A 12,799-nucleotide genomic window follows, 5' to 3' on the forward strand; every position below is an offset into this window, starting at 1 on the left:
TCTAATTCAGTCCCAGCTCAGAGCAGAAATAACAAGCGCTGCTCCGGACAGACTATCAATGTGATATTGACGTCTCTCTGTACTTTAAAATGAAATAAATTAAGACACCACTGAAAACACCATACTACTATTTTGGTGACCAAAATGTGTCCCCATTCTGTCTTCCCAATCAAGATCAAGATCAGGAAGACAGATTAAAGGTTAAAAAAAAAAGTCTGCATTCCCATCTCCCAAAAATGTGCTAAAGGAGGCAGAAAATAGAAGGGTAAATATTGATGTTTGCAAGATCTTAGTTGCTATTGAGTGCCTGGTATTTCAGAGCCATGTTGTGAGGGCTTCTGTACCCAGAGGTGACTTCTAACTGGTTTTGACTCATTCAGCACTAAAATTTAGACTAATTTCCTTTCCTTCCTGGTAAAATTAATAACAACACACTGATGGGTATTCTGCATAGGAACCTCATTCCAGAAGAGGAACGGTCTTGTAAGAAAAGGTGTATTTGGGCCAGAAGTATTTTGCACACATCTCCTGGTTATGCTCGTGACAAGTCCTCTGCAGTAAACAGCCACCTTACAGGTAGAGGTGTGACAGTGCCATATGGGCTGGTGTCCCATCTGTCTGCAGAGGCCTAGATCTAAACACTGCGAGCATCCCAGTACCACCAGTGGCCTGACCCAGCAGGACCGTGTCAAGCCCATGGATGAGCCCTGGGGGGGTCTGGGTTGCATGGGGGACTGGTGCTGAGACGTGGTCCATGTGGAGGCTGGTGGATGCCCAGGCTGAACGAGCCAGCGGAGGATTGCTGCTATAGGCTTTGCCCGGATGAGCACGGGAGGCAGCACTATTTATTTCGTTTGAATAATACATGACTAATAAGTTAAATAAGAGAAAGTGGAATGAGCTTTCCGGTTAAGCCAAAATGTTTGATGCATGTTTCCTGGGTATTTTGGGTCTCTGAGAAGCTTTGAAGTGGCCCTAATGAACTTGCCAATGTAGATAATGTAAAATACTTTAATAATTAATTTAGCAGGCAGTGCTGTCTATGATATATAATCTGAAATGCTTAAAGAGATGAAACTGTCCTTTCTAAGCACCTTTTGATCTCAACTAAAATGGTGCAAGTTCTGTTGCAAAGATGTTTTATGAAAGCACTTCAATATACCTTGCTTTTAATTAAATTGTCCTAATTGGGCTATCTTTTATGTTCTTATAGTGCTGTATTTGCATCAGATTACAAAAGAGAGAGGAGACAAGTAGCAACCAAAATTGCCTGAGACCATCCTCACCAAGTGACAGAGCCATTAACTTCGTCGTAATCTTGATCCGTATCAAGCGATCAAGGCCAGGAAATAAGCCATAAAAGAACACCTGTTATCTTATCAGCCTCCCTCTACCCATGATACCTTTATTGCAGTTGTAACTTGCATTTTGTTCACCTTCTCTTGTTGGGCACCTGTGAAATTTAGACTCCTGTTTTGCAATCTAATCTCCCGAGATGCCCCCTGCCCGCAGGGCAAGCCCACAGCCTTTTCATGGCAGGAGCTGTTCGGTGCCTCGGTGAGAACACGGCATTGGAGGCCAACCCAGGGAGCAATCTGCAACCGGGACACATCTTTCTTCCCCCCAGAGCATTGTTCACGGTGCAGGGTGCTGTGAGAGACAGCAATAGGAAACAGGGATTTGTAGCAGGGGGCTGAGCCTCTGCACAGCTCTCACCGAGGACACGGGATGCTGTGGCTCAACTTTTGGACCACAGCATCCTGCCAGTGGCTTGGTACATCTTCTGGACACCGGACAGGTGAAAGGATGCTCTCAGCCCCACTTTCCCACCACAGGGACTGGGGATGCCAGCACTGTTGGGCTCTCCCATTGCCATGGTCTCACAGCAGCCCCAGCACTGCTTACAAGCCAGGGAACACCTTTAGGAAACCCATGGGGAGTTAGAGTCAGGGAGGGGGATCACTTTCCCTGGAGCAGAGGGAAAACACGCTTTTACAAGGTTGCACACCTGGCCAAACTGCCCTGTCCATCCATGTGACAGTGCCGGGATCACCCAGACAACCACTTGTATTTGTGTTTGGCACGGGCTGTCCTGCAACTTGTCACGTTCACGTTATTTTACTCACAAAAGCCCGGCAGTGAGTTTGGTGGCGGTCATGCCTCTGCGCTGGCTCGTCAAGGTCACATCCTCCCAGCCCGGAGGCACGCCTGTGTCCACGTGGGAGAGAGCAAGTCTTTTAACTACGGTTTTCTTCCTATTTCCACCTTAGAAAATTACCTAACAACTAATGCCAGCATTTTGGTAGTATATAACAGCAGCACTGTAACTTGCCAAGGCAAGGAAAGGGTCTGAGAACAGTTCAGCAGAAAATTGCTTTTATTTTAAGCTCTCAGCTCCGAGTTAAATGGAGGTTTCAAACACGTGGCACAAGTCCTTTTGGATCACATTTTAAATAAATTTTGTGTGTTTGGAAACACTGAAACTAGAAACTGCAACAACAAATGGTGTGTTTGGGGGAAAAGATAGCAGGGAAAGAAGGAACAAGCATATCTTGAGATCTTATCTTAGTTTTTCTTGGGAGGACAATTTATCCAGCCAGCACTGGAAGTTGATCATGGTTGGGTGGTTCCCAGCAGCTGCATTTGGAAAGGAAAGGGAGGCAGCAGCAGGCCAGGTAGATATCGGAGTACTTCCACGTCTGCTCTTTTCAGTTAAATACCAGATGTTAGGACTTTGCTTGTAAACCTTTAATGACAAGGATGAAAATGAAATGTTTGCTCAGTTCCCTGCCTGGCTCTGTTTCACACTAAACAATGCACACACATCCCTGCTCACCTGCACTTGCCTGTTTGCAAGTGAAACGTGAGCCTTGTGGCGGTTTCCAAGACTTCTTAGCTTTCCCTTGTCTGCTCTAGCAGGAAAAAATATGGGAAAAGCCAGCTCTCATGGATGGAAAAGAGACCACAGTTGTCACTGGTGCCCTGTTAGGTGCTTTAGGAGATCATTTGTTCAGCTTGCATAAAAATTCGTGCTGCTAAGGAAGTATAACCTGATGAATTGGATATATTTATGGCTATTTAAATATGAAAATCATGCTTCTTGCACAACACAGGCTTTTATTCAGTTCATATGATGCCATTCTTCCTCAAAGTCTTCACTAGCACAAACGTTAACAGCGTGCAGTGGCCTGTTAACCTGTGCTTTGGCCTGACACCTGGGAAGCATTTCTATTACACAAGGTTTCCTTATCTGCTCCGGCAATAAAACTAATGGAGCCAGGTGTCTTCACACACATGGCCTGGATCCAGGGCCTCCGCTTTCCAACTCGCTGCTGGGTCCCACTGCTCTCCCCGTCCCCTCGGGGGGCAAGCGGGAGCCCTGCGAGCTCCTGCCAGGGCTTGGGTTAGTAGCACGTCTCCTCTGGGAAACGCTGACCCGAGTCTCTCTCCATTGTCGGTCCTGCTGCCAGGCTTGGCTGGGGCTGTTTCAGGGGCTCAGGAGTCTCTGTGGAAGTGGTGATGGACAAATGGATATGGGTAACGCGCACAACCTCATTTCCTTAGGAAGCCCGTTACCACCCAGCCATATAGTTAATTTTGCATCGCCACACCTTTGAGATGCATCTGGCATTGCCAGTGAGGGACCAGATGTGGTTTTTTTTTCTAATTAACATTTGTAGTATAGCAGAGATTTATTTGTAAATACATATATATACATATATATATAAAGGCCACAATTTACAAGCCCCAACTCCCACCCGAAGTCACCGCCCCTGTAAGCGAGGCCCGCTCACCTGCCCAAAAATCCCTTGGGCCTGAACGTGTTGAAACAATTTGACGTCCCATGCTGCGCAATATAATAAACGAATCACAGTACAAGAAACAGATGTTTATTCCAGTGGGTACAGGAGTCCAGACACAAAGTATTGGGTTACTGTCTGTCTCAGATAACGGGACAAAGCGGAAAAGTTGGGATTAAACACTCTACATATGTCCCACGTAGAAACTGTAAACCTTAAAAATGTAGCCCAGATCCTGCACTGGCCTTATGGGAGCGAACCCCACAGTCTCCGCGTGGCTGTCCCAGGCTGCAGCGTGCCTGGCATGTTACACTGAAATCTCAGGCTGTTTGAGTGCTTCAGTTCGGTGCCTGGCCACATTTTTTAACTCCCATTCCCAAGGGAAGGTGGTCTGTAGCCCATGTCCATGAGAGGTTTGAGGCCATCTGAGACCCCATTTATGATATTTCAGGTCTATAGGCACTGCCACCCCAAGATCTAACTGCAGAACTGAGCCCTGGGCTTTTCAAATGAGCTGTTTTCCTTAAAACAAAGGCTCAATATGTTTGATTGGTTGTTTTTATATGTGAAACCATAATTCTAGATTAGGAGTCAGAAAAAACAGGCTGAATTTTTTTCCAAATGAAACATGAAATGTGAGGAGCTTCAGAGAAGTTTGTGGGCTGGGGCATCCCTGTCAGGTCAGCTCCTTGGCTCATAGCAACTCAGTTCAGGTAAAGTTTACTCAAAACTCAGTGCAGGAGAAAGCACGAGCCTGAAAAAGCAAATGAAGCAATGCAAAGGGTTCCTGTAGAAAGATGGTGCATATCCAGGGATGCCCCTTGCCTGCAACTTTTCTGCCATGCACTAATTCTGTTACCATCAGCTGGAAATCATTACCCACAAGGGTCCTGTTTCGTCATCTCTAAATGACCTGGGGGTCTGGGCAGTGCTCTGTGCTCATGGTCCTTGGGGGATCGCAGCCCCTGGCCCCCAGCGTGGCAGGTCACTGGGAAGCAGAGTGAGACCAGACCTCCAGCTAAATACCCCTGGTTTAGACCCACTGTTCCTGCCACCTGCAACCACTGTCCTTCAGCTGGCAGCAATGGTGAGAAATGAAAAGGACCATTTTTACATTTTAAAATGTGTCTAAACAAACAGCCCTTTGCTCAGGCAGAGCTCTGCCTCCTCTTGCATCTCCCCAAGTGCAGTATCACCGCAAGTGCTTCCTGGCTGCCGGAGCTGAGCTTCACTCATAAAGGAGGAAAGATCTGCTGCTTCTTTCCTGTTCCTGTTTGCATCCCTCACCGCGCTTGAAATGTGCTGTATCCTGAGTTATTCTTAAACAAGCCTTCCTATTGTTCGACTCGCTGGTTACGAATTCTGTCCCTTTGAAGAAATACGACCCGTGCTATGGAAAAGTGAGAATGATGTTAAGTCTGCACGAGATACTCATGGCCGTGACATACAGGAAAAGGATGAGTGCTTTGCACTGTCCACATGAATGAAGGCACAGGAAGGAGGTGTGACAGGGCAGGGGCAAGCTGCTGGGAAACTTCCACCGTTCCTGGTGCTGCACTGGCTTGATTTACATCATCACCCCCCTGCATTTCCATTGACTGAAAATGTTCCTCATTAATTAAAGGGCTCCTCCTTGTCTCTGCTAAGAGATTTATTTTTTTTAATACCTAACACCAGTAATTCAGACATGTTTGTGACATTTGTGTCGTGACGTCCTGTTCTGAGCAGGGCTGGATGACATGGGGACAGTCATTGGTCCCTTGCACGTCTCTCCACGCTAGCACTGCTACTTTATTCTCGTCAGTAATGCCAGCTGACTATTAGCAGGAGTGGGAGAAAACACTTGTGCTGAGAGAGACCTAAAGTGCCTCTCTGGTGGCTGCAGCCTCCTCCCCAGGATGCTGTTAACCAGCCGTGCAGGGTGTATTTTGCTGTAGCAGGGGAAAAATCAAAATGCCGCAGCTGAAAGCCTGGTGTGGATGGGCGCTGCACATCGCCAGGCGCAGCCTGCAGTCCAGAGCGTGTGGGGTTTGCTGCTGGGGCTCTGTGCCCCGCATTGTCCCTGCGGTCACTCAGCCTTTTGTTCACCCAGTCCCGCTCTCGGCACCGGCAGCGCCCACGCTCGCTCATGGCCGAGCTCCTTCCCGCGCCTCGGCGCCTGGCTCCCGGAGGCTGCCATCGTGCAAAAAGGAAGAAGAAGACAAAACAAGCACAGCCAGGATTCACATAATGTTGCCGCAGCTCTGCCAGGAAACAGACTGTAAAAGTTCCTGCATTTAAAGCTGGGAGATGAGTTTTATTGTTAGTAGTTGTTATAGCAACCTGAGGTGCCGGAGAGTAATACATGCTCAGCGCGTTGCAACAGACTCTGACAAGTTCAAGGCTGTTGCCTTGCTGCTAAATCTTGTTGCCAAGGCAATGCAACATAAGGCAAGAGCCTAGAGAAATGAACACTGCTGACAGCTCGTGCCAGCAGGCTCGGTCTGATTAAAACGGAACTTTTGAAAGTCATGTTAACTTAAACAGCGCAGCAGCAGCAGAAGTGAAAGGGGAGCACGGCGATGGAGGAGAGGATCCGGAGGAGGAGCAGTGGGTTAATGTCAAGCAACAGGTAAAGGAAAGTGTTTGATTAGAAAGCAATGTGGCTGAATAGGATGTCTTAGCCTGTAATGCAAGAAAGACACCACATTTTTGGAGGGAGTTAAAAAAAAAAGTAAATCACAAAATTCTCATTTTTTACATTTGTTTAACTTGGGCAGTACCGGTGTAACTTGACTGGGAACTTTGGCTTTTTCCCAATAGTGTTGACAGCAAAAATTGTTTTCTCAGTACATTTGTTCTGCAAGGCGGGTATTATTGCTGCTAGAGTAAAAACCATAAAGTAGCTCAGTTAATTTTCAATTTTGTGTTCATTTCCAGCCTTTTTAAACATGGCAAAATGTTAGCTGGAAAAGAGATGAGGCTGCAAGTTGATTATTCTCTCCTGACTATGATTCACTGTTAATGATGACAGCATGGTCTGAGTTGAAGGAAGAGTACTACCCCAAGGACCACAGAGTCAAAACAGATGATCAATGCTGAAGAAATCAGGTAATTAAGTTAATTTCAACTACCAATACAATATTTTGACATGTGCTATGGGATACTAGGGTACTAAAATGCAAGTACTACTGAAGTGCCTCAAAAAGATACACAACGATCTCAGATGAACTTGTTGACTTGTCTATTGATTCACCAGTGAAAGCATAATATTTCTTAAATAATTACTATAGCAGTATTCTGATCCACTCCTACATGCGTCCCATCCATTTTACATTTTCACGGGCTATCGATAGCTAAAAATGACCTCACGTTTTCCTGTTCAAGGACTATTTCAGCAGGTGCATCTTGCAGTACAGCAGCAGCATACAGAGCTGAGCATACCTGAGACCACCAAATGGCCCATGGTGGAGTTTGTTCCTCTGGCACCTGCTGTGGATGGTGGAAAAGTTGTCAGCTCTGCGAGTACTTTGTACTATTTAAAAATGGGAAGCTAAATCATGGGAAGTGATTTGCCGACTGTGCTTGAGATTTTTTTTGTGTGCAATCACGGGCAGAGACATCTCTATTGACCTTTGTAAAAGTAAGGCTTTTTATTAACTGTGAAATATTTTTGTACTAATTTGAAGTTCTTAAGCCACAGGCTGGGAAGCAGGCAGGTGACTGGTCATATGCTTATAACCATAATTTGTTTTTCAGCAGTTAAACTGTATTCAAAGAAACTAGCAATGTGTTACTTGCAACCTTACAGCTGTTAACTGGCATTTTTTCACAGTCGCTATAGCTAGCTGTAAAAGAGATATTATATGATCAGAAAGAAGAGAAAACCTGGTTCAGGCAGTTGTGAAGGGAACATGACATTGCCCCAGAGGATGCTTTTATTTGAAGACTGTCCATTAGATAAAGAAACATGAGAATCCTAGAACTGGGCATTAGCATTTTTTTGAATATGAAAGAAAAAGGAAACTCTATTTTCAGTCTCAGTTGAATTTCTCTGCTGGTAATTCCACACATGGTGTTACTTCTTAATATATCCAGAAGGAGATTTCAAAGCCATCCAGAATATCCTTCCTTTTTCTGAAGAGATGCACACACAGAAGTCTGGCCAGTAAAAAGGCAGAACCATATGGGCAGGTCACGCAGCAACATCGACACTTACTTGATCTGCAGGATCCTAGAGCATTTCCAAGCCCTGGCTCTCCTATCTGCAGGTCCCATCTGCCCTTGACGCCTGTGACGGTAGGACCCTTCTTGGAAGGTTTCTAGACCATCTTTACCACCCCTAGCGTGTTGTGTGATGTCTCCTCCAGGACAGATGGGACGCAGAGGGGAAGCTCAGACCCCCCCAGAGGAAACCACTGCTGAATCACGCTGCAGCTAAGTGCACCTTGGCACACACTCCATAACACGGGGGCACAACCCAAGGGCATCCCCCTCTGCTTTGTTCTGCCTCCTACCCCTCTCCCCGGCTGTGCACCTATTTAGTCACTCGAGAGCCACCCCCAGAGAGCAGGGAAGCAATGTGGAGCCGGGACAGTGTGTCATCAAGATAGCTACTGATAGCAGAGTAGACAGAGCTATTTCCAGAATGATTAATGCTATTAGCACATGCTGAAGCTTAAGGCTGAACATAAGCTTTAGAGGAATGGATTTTGATGTAAAAAGTGAATAAATGAGACAACTGTCAGAACAATGAGTGGTGAACCAAGTAAAGATCCTTAGCGTAGGAGAAGCAAAGCACTGCCTGCTGGCCTGTTTTCGCTGAAGCTGCTGGTAAAATTCCTGTTGCCCTTCAGGCTGGAGAAATAGCCCAGCAATGGCGTGTGGCACAGAGGCAACCAAACTAGCAGGCAGCAAGGCTACTTCCACAACTAATTAGCTGCACAGCATTTTAGCAGGAGGATAGGTATGGTAACACCAGGGAGCCAAGGAACTGCTCCCCCCAAGTCCCGCATCACCACTTCTGGAGCCTGTTCGGGGGATCTTTGTACTGCCCTTTACTACATATACCCTGAGTGCTTGCAAGAGTCCCAGTCTGAGGGCTCGGCCTGTTGCTGAATAAAAAGCACGTGTTAAAAGGGCCGTCTGATTTATACTATCTGCTCATAATCCCCACTCCAGAGGTCCCAAATGCCATAATTGAAAACCCGCTGTTCATCTTCTGAAAGTCAGGTTTAACCTCCTGTAGGCAGCTCCCAGAAGGACAGTATTTTGCATAATCAGTTACTTTGCAGGGAATACATTTAGCTTTTCTCTGTTTTTCTTTTCCTGACACTTCTCTCACAGGAGAGCAGGCAAACAAAATACAGTCACAGCTGTGGAATATCCTCTTCCCCAATTCCTTTTTTTTTTAACCCCAACCACCAAGGCTACTTGTTTTCTGAAGAATATTGCACAGTATGGGCAGTTTTTAATTTCCTTCTTGAAATTTCCTCCTTCTTACGTGAGACATCTTGACAATAGATGTCTTGAATGGATTCACCAAAATCTGGTGGGTTTCATTACCTTAGATCTGTGTCTGCAAATAAGTCACGTGCTCAGGGTGTTTCTCTGAAGAAGCTAATTCAGCTTGGACCGAGCCACATGATCCCCTTCTCCAGCCTTGCCTTATGGCCTCTGAGGAATGTTGCATTGGCTGCGAGGGAATTACTAGGTCTTGGCAAGACATGTTAATATCCTCGCAAAGACTTGTTAGGGACCAAGACTTCAGCCTCCAACTATTTCCTCTGATAAAGCAGAGTATTCACAGCAGTTCGTCAGTCTTGAGTCACCAGTTTTATTTTGTTTGAGAGAAATGAAAGTTCACCACAAACCAGGACTCTGCAAGTAAAGCTGGCTTCGAAACAGAAGCACAAAGTATCAGAGGAAAAAAAATTGGAGAAATTGGAGACATCAGTGGGTCAAAACACTTCAGTCAAGGGCTGGGAAAATAAACACCCGAGTGGATGAGCGGTTATGAATTATGGCAACACCTGCTGCACTGTGATTTGAAAGACAATATATTAAGTCCATCAGGACATCTGAAAACTTGGACTCTCAAATATGCAGATGCAAATTTGATGTTTTCACCCAAAGACCTGCCATGTTCATACACAAAGTTTGTAGCAGCAACAGAACTACAGTCCCATTTTATTACATCTGTTGTTTTGGGTTTTTTTTTAACACTCAGTGTTATCTTTCCTTTATCGTCCAAAATTACACTGATAATCCTTGAAAGCACCAGAGCGTGAGTATCATATCTGCAGCTGGATCTCTCCACTAGGAAGCTAGTTACACAGCATGGAAAGTATTTTTGCTATCTCATTTTGAATCATTGATAACAACATCACAAGTGAAGGGATCGTATTGTTCCTTCATGAGATAGGGAGGAACCACTCCCGCAGCTCCAGCACGTTGCCGTCCCAAGCGCCTGCTTGCAGGGCAGAGAGGGAAGGTCCAAGTTACATGTTTGTCGTGGTTTGTAAACCAGGAGCAGTTTTCTCAAAATGTGGGGAGCACAGCACCGGCATGAGTGACAGAATGCGGGTCCCTCCACGATGGCTGTCCAAAGCACCCATGTCACTGAGCTGAGCTTCAGAGGAAACCATTAACTGAGCCATTTCCCTGAGAGCTGACCCCCATCAGCAGCAGCCAGTCCCAGCCCCGGTTCGATCCAAGTAAGGGTATCAGTCAGATGCTACGAAACTCCCAGCTGACTCATGTCCCCATTCCTTGGCTGCGTGCTGGCCTCTTTACACCTCTGCTGTTGGAAAAGGAAGTGAAACAGCCGGTTCCCATGTAGACGTTCAACAGCTTTGAAAAGCCCCCCGATTGTAGAAAAACAGAGCAGAGCTGCGAGGTCTGGAGAGCTGGTTTCCTACCCAAAAGGCAGGCAGGATGCTGGATCTGTAGCTGCAGTTTGGCTTGACTCCAACACCGCCATTCTCATTCTGCTTTAATGTTGACTGTAACGTTCACGTGCCATTTTCCCACCCAGCACCATCCAAGCCTATACCAAAGACTGAAGTCCCCCCAGCTTTCTGTGAAGCGGTGGCACAAATTGCAGTCTTGTTCAGTGCCATTTGCTGTCACCCAGTTCACATATTTGACACTGGGATACAAATCAGGACCCCGGTTCAGCAGCTACACAAGGACATGTCTCATCCCAGCCTCCCTTGGGGTCTGTGCATATCCTCAGGCACATGTTTAAATAACCCACTACAGCCATGCTTAAGCCTTGAGAAAAAGTATCCCAGCAGAAGGACAGAGGACCGGCTCATTCAACCATATGCAACGAGATGTGTTCAAGCCAGCTAATGGGTAATCCTGTGTGTACGTACCACAAATCCACAACATAACTCACTGTCCTGCTTGGCAAAAGAGTGTTATTGCCTCTTGGGAAACAAGCATTCCTGATCAAAGACTATCCTTGCAGAACAAATAATCAAACCAAACTAATGCGTGTGTATGTGTATACATATAGTTCACATGGATTTATATGACATGTTGCATATACTAATGGCAGTTCATCTGAGGGGGTAGAAACTGGTGGGGAAGTTGTAGCTACATGGAAAGAACGGGAATTTTCCGGTGAACCTCATCATGGCAGAGAGACTGTTCTCAGAGGTCGTAAAAGACTTCTGCAGCCTGCTAATTATACACTACCCAAATCTTATTACAAACAAGTAATAAGTATAGGCACGTTTGTTAGTTTTGCTAATGACATTAATGTCTTTTTGATGATTTGCAGAGCTACAGGGGGCCAGAGACTCAATTTGTACTGATGTATTTCCCACTCTGGTGAAGCCTAGGGAACCCTGTTATGTTTGATATCTTTTCACCATCTATCTTTAGACAATTCAAGGTCTGTTCTCTGCACAGTAGTTTGAGCTGCTGCTTCTGCTGTGTAACACGCACATTCAAAACTCTACTTAGATAGTGGATTTATGTATTATTTTCCGGTATATAAGTGATGGTACGTAGAATTACACATTACAGTTGTTAAAGGAATTTGTGCTTTTACTCCTCCACAGTTTCCTTATCTCCCTTAGCGAAATGTCTGTGGCACTGAAGTCTGCTGTGTATATTCATTTATCGTTCCCCCACGGAGTCCCAGAGAGTTCAGATACCCCGGTTAAAACCACTGACTTTGCAATTTATGGTAAGTCATCAGCAGGGAAAGAGACAGACTTGGAGCTGGCTGAAACATATTCTGAAGAATCACCAGGATTTGCCAGGCAAAGACAAGCAAAGGTTTTTCTCTCACACACTATCCACGAACCTCTGCGACTGATTTGTTTTGAGTTTCCAATGTCTGTTTGCACAGACCCGATCATTGCTCCCGCTGCCCTTCTCCGCTTCCTGTTGGAGAACAAACCGAGACAGTCAGCAGAAGCAATCTCACGTCCTTTAGTATGAAAACCACTGAACACCGTTTGTCCCGCCAGAGAAATCAGTGCTTTAAGTATGTGAGCAATCCACTGACTTCATAGGAATACCTCTGGATGGATTTCTTAAGCGTTCTCTCGATGGCTGCAGCGACCGAAGGACACTGCTCTGAGCACTTGCTTGCAGGCTGCAGGGAGCTCCACGTAGCTGCTGCTGGCCCTGGCAGCTCTTTGGGGAGCCCTGCCGTGCTGGGCCAACGAGCTCCTGCCCCCCGGCTTTCGATCCGGCCGTTCCTAGCATTACGCATCCCTGGGAATACACTCAGAAACTACAGATGAAGTCATTCCCAAGGGTCTGCTTAGGTATTTGGGGCCCTGGACACTGAGAGGAGCTAAAATCTTATGCTCTATGAATGTTTTTTAAAGGGAAAGTGGAACTCTTTTTATAGTACCTTAGCCGTTTGTTAATCTTGAATTGGTAAATGATTGACTCCTCTACAATTTGTTTATCCTTATCGTTAGAGATTGCGCTAACATATGTTCTTCAATCTTATTTGCTTCAAAAGAGGCTTTGGGAGTAACAATTACCTATGC

At 45.9% G+C, this 12,799-nt stretch overlaps 1 protein-coding gene across 4 annotated transcripts in view; it reads left to right on the top strand.

Moving 5' to 3' along the window:
• Window positions 1–6,124: 6,124 nt before the first annotated feature.
• The window catches only part of ADD3 (adducin 3), a 112,813-nt gene continuing 106,138 nt past the window's right edge, over window positions 6,125–12,799 (top strand). For 2 of the 4 annotated variants that reach the window (XM_074592902.1, XM_074592911.1), the window contains exons 1-2: window positions 6,125–6,411; window positions 6,720–6,890. The gene's annotated coding sequence lies outside the window, so the exon portion shown is untranslated. The remainder of the gene's footprint in view (window positions 6,412–6,719; window positions 6,891–12,799) is intronic. The other 2 variants (XM_074592920.1, XM_074592915.1) reach the window with 2 other exon arrangements.

The sequence above is a fragment of the Larus michahellis genome, chromosome 6 (genome assembly GCF_964199755.1).
Source record: "Larus michahellis chromosome 6, bLarMic1.1, whole genome shotgun sequence".
In the NCBI taxonomy this organism is placed as follows: Eukaryota; Metazoa; Chordata; class Aves; order Charadriiformes; family Laridae; genus Larus; species Larus michahellis.